Source organism: Bubalus kerabau, chromosome 21 (assembly GCF_029407905.1).
Source record: "Bubalus kerabau isolate K-KA32 ecotype Philippines breed swamp buffalo chromosome 21, PCC_UOA_SB_1v2, whole genome shotgun sequence".
NCBI lineage: Eukaryota > Metazoa > Chordata > Mammalia > Artiodactyla > Bovidae > Bubalus > Bubalus kerabau.
The window spans coordinates 2,985,348-2,997,736 of record NC_073644.1 but is presented as its reverse complement, the minus strand read 5'-3'; the positions used below and the strand labels follow the sequence as shown (position 1 = coordinate 2,997,736).

Genomic DNA, 12,389 nt, shown 5'->3' with positions numbered 1-12,389 from the left:
TGTCTAGATGAACTTTGTAGGGCATTCACTTACAAATGAATGAGAAAACAAATTTGTCCAAGAAAAGAGCAGTAAATATAAACTTTTAGCAAAAATTCACTGTAAGAATGGTTCTCAAGCTTACTGGTTTTTTTTTTTTTTTTTTTTTTGCTTCATTTTGTTTTATATCTCATGAAAGACTAAGAAAGGGTATTAAAACAATGGATCCTCATTAAAATAAAGCAGCTGCACCCAATCTTAGTAAGAAATCAAAACCAATATGCAAATGGCTCTGAGATTGTCTGCCTCTAATGAGAAGATCTCTTGTACTAGGGTCAAGTCCATCCTACACCTGAGAACATGTCCTTACATTTGTGTGGGCAGAGAAGAATGTTTGCCTTTCTTGGTTCTTGTGCAGTAGTGACAGCTCTGTCATATAGTGTTCAGAGAGATCAATAGAAATGTCACTATGTTGTCCAGGAACTTAGTTGAATTTGACACTGATACTAAAAACAGAAAGAATTACATGTCCTTATTTTGAGCAAACAAAGTGCAAATTTTGGGCATCAGATTGAGACTTTACTAAAATTTCCTTTCAACTGAAAATAGAAATTAGAAGCACAGAGTTTTACTTCTGGCTTGCATTTACACTTGCTTTCTTTACCCCTGATTTAGATAGTTCATTAACCCTCTCTAAGCTGAGAAACATAACCACATTTCTAGCAGGATATGGGAGTTGGGGACCCATTCTTAAAGCAAATCTCAGAAAGAAGTAGGAGCAGTAGCCATGATTGTGACATTGGGAATCAACCCTCATGAGATTTACTGGAACACCTGGGTCACAGAGCACATCATACTCCTCAGGCTTATTCTCCATAATTTCAAATCACTATGTGACCTAGGAGATGTATTCAGTCACTCAAAAAATATCAACTTGAAATTTTGATGAGTGTTTGATTTGCTGTATTTTCCTTTTCTTTTAAACTGAAACTGCTTCCTCTCCAATATTAACAGCTCATATCTTATCCTTCCTGATATACATGGATGTCTTGGGCAGGTCAGGCATGAATAGGACTTTGAAACAGGCTAGTGAATTGACAAACACCTTTTCTATAGGTAATTTCACTGATGCCTCAAAACAACCCAAAGAGGAAATGACTTACTCTTGAAGTTTCAGCTAAATAGATAGAGGTTCCTCTAAAGAAACGGTCAATCTCTAACTCACCTGTGCCACGTGGCTAGTATGTGTCAGGGTAGGATTTGAATTCCTGACTTCACAAACCCAGTTGACTGCTTTTTCAGCCGTAGGTCGTTTCCATACCTTAACCTGAAGACATAGTTTGTCCTTTCTTCCCTCATGATTTTTTTATATGTTCCCTTAGCTTTCCCTGTGTCAGTGCTTTCTTGGTTCTTACTGCATTTAGGTTGGTCATGGCACTAAAGGTGCCATGAAAGGCACCTTTAGGTGCCATGAAAGTGCAAACTGAAAATTTTCAGAACATGCTTTCTGTGCCTCCACAGAGATTGACCTCCATCCTCCACGTGGTCTTAACTCACTGCCGCATCCTTGGCTGAAACACTGTTTTCATTACTTACTAATATTGCTATCAGCAGTGGCCACAGGACTGAAAAATGTCAGTTTTCATTCCAATCCCAAAGAAAGGCAATGCCAAAGAATGCTCAAACTACTGCACAATTGCACTCATCTCACACGCTAGTAAAGTAATGCTCAAAATTCTCCAAGCCAGGCTTCAGCTATATGTGAAACGTGAACTTCCAGATGTTCAAGCTGGTTTTAGAAAAGGCAGAGGAACCAGAGATCAAATTGCCAACATCTGCTGGATCATCAAAAAAGCAAGAGAGTTCCAGAAAAACATCTATTTCTGCTTTATTGACTATGCCAAAGCCTTTGTGTGGATCACAATAAACTTTGGAAAATTCTGAAAGAGATGGGAATACCAGACCACCTGACCTGCCTCTTGAGAAATCTGTATGCAGGTCAGGAAGCAACAGTTAGAACTGGACATGGAACAACAGACTGGTTCCAAATAGGAAAAGGAGTACATCAAGGCTGTATATTGTCACCCTGCTTATTTAACTTATATGCAGAGTACATCATGAGATATGCTGGGCTGGAAGAAGCACAAGCTGGAATCAAGATTGCCGGGAGAAATATCAACAACCTGAGATATGCAGATGACACCACCCGTATGGCAGAAAGTGAAGAGGAACTAAAAAGCCTCTTGATGAAAGTTAAAGAGGAGAGTGCAAAAGCTGGCTTAAAGCTCAACATTCAGAAAACGAAGATCATGGCTCTGGTCCCATTGCTTCATGGGAAATAGATGGGGAAATAGTTTTGGGGGGCTCTGAAATCACTGCAGATGGTGACTTCAGCCATGAAATTAAAAGACGCTTACTCCTTGGAAGGAAAGTTATGACCAACCTAGATAACATATTCAAAAGCAGAGACATTACTTTGTCAACAAAGGTCTGTCTAGTCAAGGCTATGGTTTTCCCAATGGTCATGTATGGATGTGAGAGTTAGACTGTGAAGAAAGCTGAGCACCAAAGAATTGATGCTTTTGAACTGTGGTGTTGGAGAAGATTCTTGAGAGTCCCTTGGACTGCAAGGAGATCCAACCAGTCCATTCTAAAGGAGTTCAACCCTGGGTGTTCTTTGGAAGGAATGATGCTAAAGCTGAAACTCCAGTCTTTGGCCACCTCATGTGAAGAGTTGACTCATTAGGAAAGACTCTGATGCTGGGAGGGATTGGGGGCAGGAGGAAAAGGGGACGACAGAGGATGAGATGGCTGAATGGCATCACGACTCAATGGACGTGAGTTTGAGTGAACTCCGGGAAATGGTGATGGACAGGGAGCCTGGCGTGCTGTGATTCATGGGGTCGCAAAGAGTCAGACATGACTGAGCAACTGAACTGAATTGAACTGAACTGAATAATGCTATTGTCACAACCAGATTTCAAACCCTTTTGAGCACAGATGTGGTTTCTACAGCTATCCTTGGAGATAACAGTTGAGAACAAATATCTGCTAAATAATTCAAGAGTAGGCAATCTGTATTTAATTCAATGACTGTACAATAATTCTTATTTTTCCCCTCAAGTCAATCTGTATTTTATTGAACACATAATCTCACCTTTCATAATTGAAAGTCTACAGGAAGAGGATGTGGGATGAATAACTAACTCATTTAAAAACTATAGGAAGAAAACAGAATGGGAGTCATTATTTATAGGTAGCATTAATATTATTTATATGTAACTTTGAGTACATCCTATGTGCCAGCATTAGACTTAGTATTATACAACCATTAGCTCAATTAATCCTCACAAACACTGTGGGTGCTTAGTATTAGTACCTTCATTTTACAGATGGGAAACTGAAGCAAGTAGAGTTTAATAAACTTTGCCTGGAACCAAAAATTTATAAATTGTGAGGCTGGGATCTAAACAGAATATTTGACAGTATTTGATAACATATTGCTTAGGAAAGAAAAGTGACAAAAGTCGCCTAATGCTACACATTCTCTGGGTAAAATGGCATTCACTTACCCATTAAACCATTAATTCATCCATATATATAGTTAACAAAGATTCAGAGAAAAGTATCTGTTTACCACTGTATCGTCAATGAAGAAAGTGTTAGAAAAAGACAAAAGATGACATTTGTCCTTCAAATGCTTCTGTTTCATGGTGGGAGTGAAGAGGCATTAAAGTTGCACAGTCAGAATTATATATTTAAGAATGAGCGAAAATCATGTTGGAAACTGGAAGGGAGTAGATCTTGCACTGCTCAAAGAACTGTAATGCATAGGGCATAGTGATATTTTATTAACTCAAATGACATATATTCAGAACATCTACATTCTAGGTTTGGGGATAAAGTCTGACTTTAAATATGTGAGCGAAGTTAGACATGGTTTATTGACCAGGTCCTCAAGAAGTTGAGAATATTGATGATAATATATGAGTCAATCACACTGATAATATTAAAATGGCAGTTGCAAAATTTATCTGAATTAAAGTTATATGATATTGTGAGAATATATCCTAAGAAAATATGACTTTAAGAAATCAGCCACGGAGGCACTGAAAATACTAAAGGATAAATATGACTAAATCCCAAATGACACTGAAACTGATAATTGATAATTAAAAAGGATAATACATTACCCATAGAAAAATACCAAATAATCAGGTAGAACATCAGTCTGTATAACCAAGATAAAAGAAACAGAAAATAAAATATTTTAGTACTGAAAGCAAGTAACTGTTTTTGTACATGCATACCCAAATGAATTCTTCTTTGAGAATGGACAAGTGATATTCTCAGATAAGTGGAAAGAGAGACACTCTCACTGAAAGAGGGGATTAAGGATTTACATCACACAAAAGAAAACTAAACCATAAACGAAGAGTGAGAGCAAGAAAACTGTGAGAGAAACATTGATAAATATCACTAAAATTAAAAGAACATGGACATGGAGTCAAAATTTCATATAATTATAATTTTAGTCATAAAATATAGATAATATTTAAACTTCATTATTGAAAATTTGTTATTAAAGATATATTCTCAACCTTCAAATGATAGTTTATATGTAAGAAGCAGGATGTATTCATAATTAAAATATTCTAAGTTCCTTTTATTATTTAAAATCAAAGTAGATGCATTGAATAATGAAGACTAAGTTAAGACAAGTATGCATATACAGTTTAAGGGAATTTATTAAAAGTGGTAATAGAAAGTGTCATATTCAAACATGGAATAAAAAGAAAACAAACTTAAAATATGATTTAATTCACAGTAAAAAAGGGAAAAACACTTAAGTTTGTCAACAGCATAAGGTAACTATTAGAAAATATTCAAAAGTGCCAATATTCACAATAAAATAGAGAACACAGTGATTAAAAGGACTCAGGGCCTGAAAATAAAAGAGTCAAAATATACATAATAGCCATAACCAAAATTTTTTTTTTTTAAAATACTGCCTAGTATATGTGAATATCAGACAAATTTGACTTTTAGACTTTATACATCATAGAAGGGATAGAAATGATAAATGTTAAAAGGAATTATACTAGCTCAATACTTGACATGTCATAATAATATAGCCTAAATGTTTTTTTAGAAATACAAAGAAAAAAAAATAGGCACATCCACATCATGTTTCTCCATTTTTATATGTGTAAAGTCAAACATCTGTAAGGACACTGAAGATCTGAAAAAGAGAAAATTCACTAGATGGACTTAATAGGACCCTTCTCTGCTCAGTTCCCATCTCTTCTAAGCACTTTTCAGCATCATAGTCTTTCCCGGGGTATGCCTCAGGAGGAGATGCCAAAGATGAGCAGTAGAGTCCATGACATGGAGAGATGAGGGATTTGAGTTTCTAAAATATATGAAACGTAAGGACCTGCTGTTATAGCAGGGGGAACACTGTTCAATACTCTCATAACAGAAATGGGAAAACAATTAAAAAATAGATATATGGATATATATAACTCAGTCACTTTGCTGTATATCTGAAACTAACACAATATTGTTAATCAACTCTGCTCCAAAATCAACTAAAAATTTTAAAAATAAAAATTGTGGCTATGCTTGAAAATATTAATTTGTAGTTATACTGACCCTGGTGTTCTTTATATTAGTTTACAATTTGGCTGTGTGTTGGAAATCATTCATAACAACAAAAAGTGAAATTCCAAAACTAGTTTTATGATAGGGATGTAAATTAGTTTAAAACAGGTAAAATAAATAATAAAAAATATTCTAAACAAGTGCAGGTGGCTGCGACGGGCACGCTAAAGTGCAGGCGGCTGCGACAGGTGCGCTAAGCGGGGCCGAGAGGAGCTACCCCACATCCGAGGTCAGGGGCAGAAGCCAGGAGGACCCCATGCCCAAAGGGCAGTGGCCAAGAGGAGTTACCCCACATCCGAGGTCAGGGGCAGCAGCCGAGAGTGCCAGACTGCAACGGCACAGGAATGGCCAAGAGGAGCTACCCCAGGTCCAAGGTCAGGGTGGTGATTAGAGGAGTTACCCCGTGTCCGAGGTCAGGGGCGGCAGCCAGGAGGAGATACCCCAGCCCTTAAGCCCGAGGCCAGGGGCGGTGGCCGAGAGGACCAACCCCACACCGTGGCTGCACGGGCACAGGAGGGCCTAGAGGAGCTATCCCATGTTGAAGGTCAGTAAGGGCAGCGGTGAGGAGATACCCCTAGTCCAAGGTAAGGAGCATTGGCTGTGCTTTGCTGGAGCAGCCATGAAGAGATACCCCACATCCAAGGTAAGAGAAACCCAAGTAAGATGGTAGGTGTTACAAGAGCGCATCAGAGGGCAGACACACTGAAACCATACTCACAGAAATCTAGTCAATCTAATCACACTAGGACCACAGCCTTGTCTAACTCAATGAAACTAAGCCATGCCCTTGGGGCAACCCAAGTTGGGCGGGACATGGTGGAGAGATCTGACAGAATGTGGTCCACTGGAGAAGGTAATGGAAAACCACTTCAGTATTCTTGCCTTGAGAACCCCATAAACAGTATGAAAAGGAAAAATGATAGGATACTGAAAGAGAAACTCCCCAGGTCAGTAGGTGCCCAGTATGCTACTGGAGATCAGTGGAGAAATAACTCCAGAAAGAATGAGGGGATGGAGCCAAAGCAAAAATAACACCCAGCTGTGGATGTGACTGGTGATAGAAGCAAGGTCCAATGCTGTAAAGAGCAATATGGCATAGGAACCTGGAATGTCAGGTCCATGAATCAAGGCAAATTGGAAGTGGTCAAACAGGAGGTGGCAAGAGTGAATGTCGACATTCTAGGAATCAGCGAACTGAAATGAACTGGAATGGGTGAATTTAACTCAGATGACCATTATATCTACTACTGCAGGCAGGAATCCCTTAGAAGAAATGGAGTAGCCATCATGGTCAACAAAAGAGTCTGAAATGCAGTACTTGGATGCGATCTCAAAAACGACAGAATGATCTCTGTTTGTTTCTAAGGCAAACCATTCAATATCACAGTAATCCAAGTCTGTGCCCCAACCAGTAATGCTAAAGAAGCTGAAGTTGAACGGTTCTATGAAGACCTACAAGACCTTTTAGAACTAACACCCCAAAAAGATGTCCTTTTCATTATAGGGGACTGGAATGCAAACGTAGGAAGTCAAGAAACACCTGAAGTAACAGGCAAATTTGTCCTTGGAATATGGAATGAAACAGGGCAAAGACTAATAGAGTTTTGCCAAGAAAATGCACTGGTCATAAGAAACACCCTCTTCCAACAACACAAGAGAAGACTCTACACATGGACATCACCAGATGGTCAACACCGAAATCAGATTGATTATATTCTTTGCAGCCAAAGATAGAGAAGCTCTATACAGTCAGCAAAAACAAGACCAGGAGCTGACTGTGGCTCAGAGCATGAACTCCTTATTGCCAAATGCAGACTGAAATTGAAGAAAGTAGGGAAAATCACTAGACCATTCAGGTATGACCTAAATCAAATCCCTTATGATTATACAGTGGTAGTGAGAAATAGATTTACGGGCCTAAATCTGATAGATAGAATGCCTGATGAACTATGGAATGAGGTTTGTGACATTGTACAGGAGACAGGGATCAAGACCATACCCATGGAAAAGAAATGCAAAAAAGCAAAATGGCTGTCTGGGGAAGCCTTACAAATAGCTGTGAAAAGAAGAGAAGAGAAAAGCAAAGGAGAAAAGGAAAGATATAAGCATTTGAATGCAGAGTTCCAAAGAATAGCAAAGCAAAGAAAGCCTTCTTCAGAGATCAATGCAAAGAAATAGAGGAAAACAACAGAATGGGAAAGACTAGAGTTCTCTTCAAGAAAATCAGAGATACCAAAGGAAAATTTCATGCAAAGATGGGCTCAATGAAGGACAGAAATTGTATGGACCTAACAGAAGCAGAAGATATTAAGAAGAGGTGGCAAGAATACACAGAAGAATTGTACAAAACAGATCTTCACGACCCAGATAATCACGATGGTGTGATCACTGACCTAGAGCCAGACGTCTTAGAATGTGAAGTCAAATGGGCCTTAGAAAGCATCACTACGAACAACGCTAGTGGAGGTGATAGAATTCCAGTTGAGCTATTCCAAATCCTGAAAGATGATGCTGTGAAAGTGCTGCACTCAATATGCCAGCAAATTTGGAAAACTCAGCAGTGGCCACAGGACTGGAAAAGGTCAGTTTTCATTCCAATCCCAAAGAAAGGCAATGCCAAAGAATGCTCAAACTACCGCACAATTGCACTCATCTCACATGCTAGTAAAGTAATGCTTAAAATTCTCCAAGCCAGGCTTCAGCAATATGTGAACTGTGAACTTCCTGACGTTCAAGCTGGTTTTAGAAAAGGCAGAGGAACCAGAGATCAAATTGCCAACATCCGCTGGATCATGGAAAAAGCAAGAGAGTTCCAGAAAAATATCTATTTCTGCTTTATTGACTATGCCAAAGCCTTTGACTGTGTGAATCACAATGAACTGTGGAAAATTCTGAAAGAGATGGGAATAACCAGACCACCTGATCTGCCTCTTGAGAAATTTGTATGCAGGTCAGGAAGCAACAGTTAGAACTGGACATGGAACAACGGACTGGTTCCAAATAGGAAAAGGAGTTCGTCAAGGCTGTATTTTGTCACCCTGTTTATTTAACTTTTATGCAGAGTACATCATGAGAAATGCTGGACTGGAAGAAACACAAGCTGGAATCAAGATGGCTGGGAGAAATATCAATAACCTCAGATATGTAGATGACACCACCCGTAAGGCAGAAAGTGAAGAGGAACTAAAAAGCCTCTTGATGAAGGTGAAAGTGGACAGTGAAAAAGTTGGCTTAAAGCTCAACATTCAGAAAACGAAGATCATGGCATCCGGTCTCATCACTTCATGGGAAATAGATGGAGAAACAGTGGAAACAGTGTAAGACTTTATTTTGGGGGGCTCCAAAATCACTGCAGATGGTGACTGCAACCATGAAATTAAAAGACGCTTACTCCTTGGAAGGAAAGTTATGACCAACCTAGATAGCATATTGAAAAGCAGAGACATTACCTGTCAACAAAGGTCTGTCTAATCAAGGCTATGATTTTTCCTGTGGTTATATATGGATGTGAGATTTGGACTGTGAAGAAGGCTGAGCACCGAAGAATTGATGCTTTTGAACTGGGGTGTTGGAGAAGACTCTTGAGAGTCCCTTGGACTGCAAGGAGATCCAACCAGTGCATTCTGAAGGAGATCAGCCCTGGGATTTCTTTGGAAGGAATGATGCTAAAGCTGAAACTCCGGTACTTTGGCCACCTCATGCGAAGAGTTGACTCATTGGGAAAGATTCTGATGCTTGGAGGGTTTGGGGGCAACAAGAGAAGGGGACAACAGAGGATGAGATGGCTGGATGGCATCACTGATGGCATCACTGATCCATCCATCGATGGACGTGATGGACATGAGTGGGTGAACTCCGGGAGCTGGTGATGGACAGGGAGGCCTGGCGTGCTGGGATTCATGGGTCGCAAAGAGTCAGACATGACTGAGCGACTGATCTGATCTTATCTGAAACACATTTGGCATTTACATAAAAAATCTTATGAATGAGAATACTATTCAATCAGTATTATCATCTAAGAAATGTCCTGGAATAATAACCTGAGATTCCCCAAAATTTTCATTCCTATATAATTTGAATAATAGAAAACAAAAGAGACAAACCAACAGACAAATACACATGCAAAGTTGACAAGTTACTAGAAAATAAATTAAAAACCCATTAAGCCCTGGAAATCTAAAACATTGTCATTCCTTTAGCATCATTTTTAAATTCTGTCTGTTAAAAGTCTATACCTTTTTGAGTAACATGGATAGACTAATCTTTCCTTTATTAATTTTATATATCAATAACAGTGTTATTTGGTCTTATGTTTTAACTTATATGTGGCATTATTTTAACACACTGAGTCACAGCTAACAGTTTAAAAACATTTTTCCAAGTCTTATTGGTGAATTACAGAAGAAAAGAATGGTCAATAGACAAAACGATTTGTTAAAGTACTCACTAATTGTTCAGAGACTATGTATACATTACATACCTGTGACCAAAATGTCTACTCTATTTGACAAAAAATTTCTTTTGAATAATTCTCCTTATTGCTTTTTTAATATCTTTTCTCCAAAGGCTGTAGATCAAAGGGTTTAGCATAGGACTCATGAAAATATAAAAAAACAGCTACATTTTTGCCCAGTTCTACAGAGGTCTCGGAAGGGGGCCTCAGATACATGCAGAACAGTGTCCCATAAAAGACAGTGACAGCTGTCCGGTGAGACCCACAGGTGGAGAAGGCCTTGTGCCTCCCTTCTGCAGAGCAGATATGCAGAATGGCTCTAAAGATGAAAATGTAGAATATGAGGATAATGGTGAGAGAACACATGAGGTTGGAACCAGCCCCCACGAACATGGCAGTCTCTGTGACATAAGTATCTAAGCAGGCCAGGACTAGGAGAGGTGGGTCCGCACAGTAAAAGTGGTTGATTTCATTGGGTCCACAGAAGGAGAGACGAAGCATCAGGATGGTCTGGGCAAGACCATTTGCAAAGCCATAAGAATAAGGAGCAGCAACAAGAGAAAGGCAGACACCTCGGGATATCTTGCTGCCATATAACAATGCTTTGCAGATGGCCACGTTGCAATTGTAAGCCATCACTGTAAGCATATAATAATCTGCAGTCACCAAGGCAATGAAAAATTAGAACTGTATAAAGCAGCCAAGGAATGAAATGATTTTTCTCTTGGATAAGAAATGAACCAGCATCTGAATAGTGACATTGGTGGCATAACAGAGATCTACAAAGGTGAGGTGGCTGAGGAAGAAGTACACTGGAGTCTGAAGTTTTGAGTCAGTTCTGATTAACAAAATCATGCCGACATTACCGACAACTGTGATCAGGTAGATGACTAGGAAGACCACAAAAAGGACAGGCTGCAAGTCAGCTCGATCTGTCAGTCCCAGGAGGATAAACTCGTCTCCTCTGTGTAGTTTTTTTTTTTTTTTTAACATTGAGTTTGCTTAGCTTCCAACATGTTCTAAAGTAAAATGAAATGAAATAAAACTCGTTTGTCATTTTTCCATTATTCACATCATATCATCTGATGCCCACTCCTCTCAAAATGTGAAATAAATGGCATAGTAAGCATGAAATTAATACTTTGAATATCTAAATTAATACAGAGCTTCTTTACATAAAGACAGACAGATATACATGCAGATGCTTTTCTCCAAGTCTTTTCATAGTTGAAAAATCTTTATATTTTCTGAAAATTGTTTTCATGAATTACTTCAGTTCAGTTCAGTTGCTCAGTCGTGTCCGACTCCTTGCAACCTCATGAATTGCAGCACGCCAGGCCTCCCTGTCCATCACCAACTCCCGGAGTTCACTCAAACTCATGTCCATCAAGTTGGTGATGCCATCCAGCCATCTCATCCTTGGTCGTCCCCTTCTCCTCCTGCCCTCAATCCCTCCCAGCATGAGAGTCTTTTCCAATGAGTCAACTCTTCACATGAGGTGGTCAAAGTATTGTAGTTTCAGCTTTAGCATCAGTCCTTCCAAAGAACACCCAGGACTAATCTCCTTGAGAATGGACTTGTTGGATCTCCTTGCAGTCCAAGGGACTCTCAAGAATCTTCTCCAACACCACAGTTCAAAAGCATCAATTCTTTGGCACTCAGCCTTCTTCACAGTCCAATTCTCCCATCCATACGTGACCATTGGAAAAACCATAGCCTTGACTAGATAGACCTTTGTTGACAAAGTAATGTCTCTGCTTTTCAATATGCTATCTAGGTTGGTCATACTTTCCTTCCAAGGAGTAAGCGTCTTTTAATTTAATGGCTGCAATCACCATCTGCAGTGATTTTGGAGCCCAAAAATAAATTCTGACACTGTTCCCACTGTTTCCCCATCTATTTCCCATGAAGTGATGGGCCAGATGCCATGATCTTAGTTTTCTGAATGTTGAAAACTAAGCAACCCCATGTCCAAGGAGCAGTGGCTGCACAGTGCAGGAGGGCTGACAGGAGCTACTCCACGTTCAAGGTCAGGAAGGGTGGCAGTGAAGGGTGAACTCCAAGGTAAGGAGCAGAGGCTGTGCTTTCGCAAACCACTTCAGTATTCTTGCCTTGAGAACCCCATGAACAGTATGAAAAGGCAAAATGATAGGATACTGAAAGAGGAACTCCCCATGTCGGTAGGTGCCCAATATGCTACTGGAGATCAGTGGAGAAATAACTCCAGAAAGAATGAAGGGATGGAGCCAAAGCAAAAACAATACCTAATTGTGGATGATTGGTGATATAAGCA

General features: G+C 39.5%; 1 pseudogene; it reads right to left on the bottom strand.

Moving 5' to 3' along the window:
• Positions 1-10,143: 10,143 nt before the first annotated feature.
• LOC129636323 (olfactory receptor 1030-like) lies at positions 10,144-11,089 on the bottom strand (annotated as a pseudogene).
• Between the last annotated feature and the right edge of the window lie 1,300 nt (positions 11,090-12,389).